At 44.4% G+C, this 4348-nt stretch overlaps 1 non-coding gene across 1 annotated transcript; it reads right to left on the bottom strand.

The window, feature by feature from the left end:
• Positions 1 to 4032: 4032 nt before the first annotated feature.
• Positions 4033 to 4106, bottom strand: TRNAP-GGG (transfer RNA proline (anticodon GGG)). The gene has a single exon. It is a non-coding gene; the product is annotated as a tRNA-Pro (tRNA).
• Positions 4107 to 4348: the final 242 nt, after the last annotated feature.

Raw genomic sequence — 4348 nt, 5'->3', positions numbered from 1 at the left:
AAGTGGCAGATGATTCAATCCCATATACTTCCAGAGACTCTTGTTCCTTGAGCCGCCCCTTGATCTGCAAGACGTTAACCACTCGAAGACCCAAAGCTTTCTTCGAGACTTCATGAACCTCGCGTACACCCTAACTCTCATTATAGGAAGAAGCAGTAATGATAGCAATCCCTTTTGCCTTCTCGGATAGAGCCTACGAATCGGGGGGGGGGCTGGTGTGGAAGATCTCGGTCATGGTTGATCTTGGTCGTGATTGATCGCCCCCCCCCCAACCCCAAGATGCATATCGATCGATCACCAATCACTAGTTTCTATTTCTCCTTTTCCGGAAAACATAGTAGAATAGTCACAGGATACTTATAGAGGTATAAGGAATATCTTGGAAAGGAGAAGAAAAAAACTCTTAGGAGACAAGAGAAACGAAGGCAGTTAGCAGTAGAATAATACCAATCATCAATCCGAATGAATAAGAAGATACTCTCCCGCCCTCCCCATATCTTGCGCTTTCTCCACCTATGGAACTCAAAATACCGGTGCCATTAATAATTCCGTCAATTACCCATTGGTCGAAAAGAAGAGTTAACTCACCCAGGAATCGAATACCTCTCACTAGAAGGATATCGTAGTAATGATCGATGTAACCCCGGTTGTGTGACCAGTCCCCAATGAGACGGTTAAATGAACCCATAGATTGTTTGGCAAAAGGATCAATATCACCGCAAGGTTGTGTGTGAGAGGATATCGGTCCATAAATCACGTAGGAGATAGATATTCCGGCTAGTGATAGACCAACCGAACCTGCTGAATCTATTAGCAATTGTACCAAATTTTCGGGATTGTTGTTGTCCTCTGAAAAGCCTGCAAGGGGAGTTAACCACTCGGATAGCAAATCGGGACCAGTTTCTCCTCCAGCGAGATTGACTCCTATTGATCCAACCAACGAAGTTGGTATCGACAGTACTACTGAAGGCAATACCATCGAAACGTCTGATTCCTTAGGATATAGAGACTCAGAACGAATATTGGACTCTGCAGAAACTTTTCTATCGACTGAATCTTCCCCGTCATAACCTCCTGCTGAATCGACTCCTTCGTCTCGCGGGGGTGGAGGAACATCATACCCATCTCCACTCGTTGCTATCGTTTTGGTGTTACTCCGAATGACACTATTCATAGAGGAATGGGATGAATTGGTACCGCCACCGGCGCGTAGATTCCCCTCAAACGTGAGGAGATAGATGCGGAACATGTAGAAAGCAGTTGGAACTGCTGTGAATGAGGCTATACATCCGGGGGGAAAGGAACGTAGCCAACTCTTTGCAATAATTTCATCTTTGGACCGGAAACGAGCTAGAGGTGGTATACCACAGAGAGAGAGAGTACCTGAAAGAAAAGTGATTCCAGTAATTGGCATATATTTTCGCGAACCACCCGTGGGAGACATATTTTGACTTCTATTGGGAGAGTATCCGACAACCCTTTCCATCGAATGAATTACTGAACCGGATCCGGGAAATAGCAAAGCTTTGGGATGGGCATGTGTAATGAGGTGAAACAACGAAGGTTTATAAGCACCGAGACCTAGAGCCAGCATCATGTAGCCCAATTGAGACATAGTAGAATAAGCTAAACCTTTCTTGATATCCTTCTGGGCAAGAGCTATCGTCGCTCCCAGTAGAGCCGTTATTCCGCCTATCCAGGAGATAACATTCATGCTTAGAGGTAAGGTTTCAAACAATTCAAGCATTCGAGCTACAAAAAAAATTCCCGCAGCTACCATAGTAGCGGCGTGTATAAGAGCCGAAATAGGTGTGGGTCCTTCCGTTGCATCGGGCAACCATACGTGGAGTGGGGATTGTGCAGATTTAGATACCGGACCCAAAAATGGTAGAGGAGCACATGTATTGGCAAGGGAGGAGCCGGCGCTGTTGTTATCAATCAACTCACTAAATCAATCACACGATTCGCGGATCTCGAAACTACCAGTTATCCAATACGTACCTAATATACCCAATAATAATCCGAAATCTCCTGTACGATTAGTTGCAAAAGCTTTTTGGCAGGCATTAGCAGCACTTGGTCGTGCGAACCAAAAACCTATCGGCGAGTAAGAGCACATCCCTACTAATTCCCGAAAAACATGAATCTGTATTGGATTGGGACTGAACACTAATCCTGACGTGGAGGCAGTGGAGAAACTTAAATAGACGGGAAACCTTACGTATCCCTAGTCGTGACGCATATGACTATCACTGTAAATCATAACCAAGACACCTATGGTGGTGACTGATATCGACGTAATGGAAGTAAGTGAATCAACTGAAAATCCTATCTTTGGAGAAATATCGTCGTTGGGAATCCATGACCATGAGTATTCAAAAGTGGAGCGACCAGTAACTTGTTGCCAGAATGTTGCGATAGAGACGGACATAGCTGCGGCTAATGAAAGAACACTGAGCATAGCACGTATACGACGAAGGCTCTTAGTGGCTTTTGGAAAAAGAAACGATGCCAATCCGATCAAACCAGAGGTTACGAATGGGCGTGAGGGGACAATCCAAGCACATTCATAAGATAATTCCATAAACATATTTAACCCGGGTTGGAACTCTTTCTGTCAATAGTTGTCAGATATATGGAGCGTCGAAGAATGGAATATATATGGACAGGTGAGATCACGCGTATCAAACCGAATAATCCATTTGTTTCTCGTTCTGGTGCGAGCCCGGCGTCGAGACTTGACAGGAATCAAATGTGTCGGAGATACTTATCTAGGTTCCATTTTTTGACCCCAAACCGATTGAGTTGTTTTGGGTTATTTTTCACACGACAAGACTATTACGGATAGACATGCAGCAATTGATACTGGAGGAAAACAACTCCGAGTAGAACCGGGGAGATTCTATGATGTTCGTCACTTCGCTCTGCTTGGGCACAACGCATCAGAGTCCAATACGGTAATGTCGATATATCGAGTTTCATTGGTTTGTCACGGATCCAAAATTGATCTCGGACATCCCCGGCTGAGTAACGCAACTGCTAGGGGGCGCGTCTTGCATCCCTGTTTCGAGAGGAAGAAAGTGATACGGAAGATCCATTCTAAGAAGAAGACGCGAAGGAAATCGGGATACAGACAGGATTTGGTTCGATCTGTAGTAGATCCCATTTGCTTAAATGGAAAGGAGTTGGTTGGTTAGCAAATTGTTATCATAAAGAAGTCAATGATTCTTGCTGGGATTCTTTTGCATAGAATGGAAACCCAGTTCCCCCAGTTGTTCCCCTTCTAATGATTCTACGCAATCACCCCCTCCCTCATTATATTGATTCTACTCGTACGTATCAACATACTCGTCGCATTCATTTCGATGATAAAACCGAATAGATAGATTTCATTATGGCAGTTCCAAAAAAACGTACTTCTAGGTCGCGGAGGAAGATTCGCAATCATATTTGGAAGACCCAAACTAATGAAGTAGCATCGAAAGCTTTTTCTCCAGCTAAATCCATTTTGACTGGACGGTCGAGAAGTTTTTACTATGTGACAAATGAAAAAATTTCTGAAACTGGTCAGTAGTACTCCCCGGTTGTAACAGGAATTGCCGTATCAATAGGACGTGGGGTCGGTCGGAATAGATAGTGAACTATTTGTTTGTTGGAACGGGGAAGACGAGATAAGTGATTGTCAGGGAACTTATTGATGAATTTGGATCCCTAGTAAGTAGTACGGGTACATGTTGATATTATTGCGTGACGGTACCGTGCGGTAAATAAAATCCAAATACTAACAGAGTTGTATCAATGAATGTTGGTAATAACCACGAGGGGGGGGGGGTTACGTGCATGAAGAAGGAGCCCAATCCCTCTCTTCCTTCCTATGATACAAGGGTCTCGATCACGATCATCGATTTATCTCTATCCCTACTACGAATGGGTATGGGTCGATAACACCCAAAGAGAATCGGGAGATAAATCTGCGTTCCCGGAACGGGAACGTCTTCTATTCCGTTTAAAATATGTTCCGACCTCGTTTATTCGGAATAGCAGGATTTGAACCTGCGACCTCCATCACCCCAAGATGGCACGCTACCGAGCTACGCCATATCCCGTTATTCCTATACAAGTATAGCGCCGTATACCTAATCAACTATAGACAGGGAAGGTCCCTTGTTGTGCGTGTGTACTCTCCCCCAGGAAGATTGACGATTCACCCGAAGATGTGATATCATTAATTACGATAAGTATAACGAGTAGCGAGCCGCTATGGTGAAATTGGTAGACACGCTGCTCTTAGGAAGCAGTGCTAGAGCATCTCGGTTCGAATCCGAGTAGCGGCATTTAATTTCAACCT

The sequence above is a fragment of the Dipteris shenzhenensis genome, unplaced genomic scaffold (assembly GCF_047967505.1).
Source record: "Dipteris shenzhenensis isolate YYH24624 ecotype China unplaced genomic scaffold, Dip_SZ_1.0 scaf0492, whole genome shotgun sequence".
Classification (NCBI taxonomy): Eukaryota; Viridiplantae; Streptophyta; class Polypodiopsida; order Gleicheniales; family Dipteridaceae; genus Dipteris; species Dipteris shenzhenensis.
The sequence above is the reverse complement of the archived record's forward strand: the minus strand, read 5'-3'. Positions and strand labels throughout refer to the sequence as shown.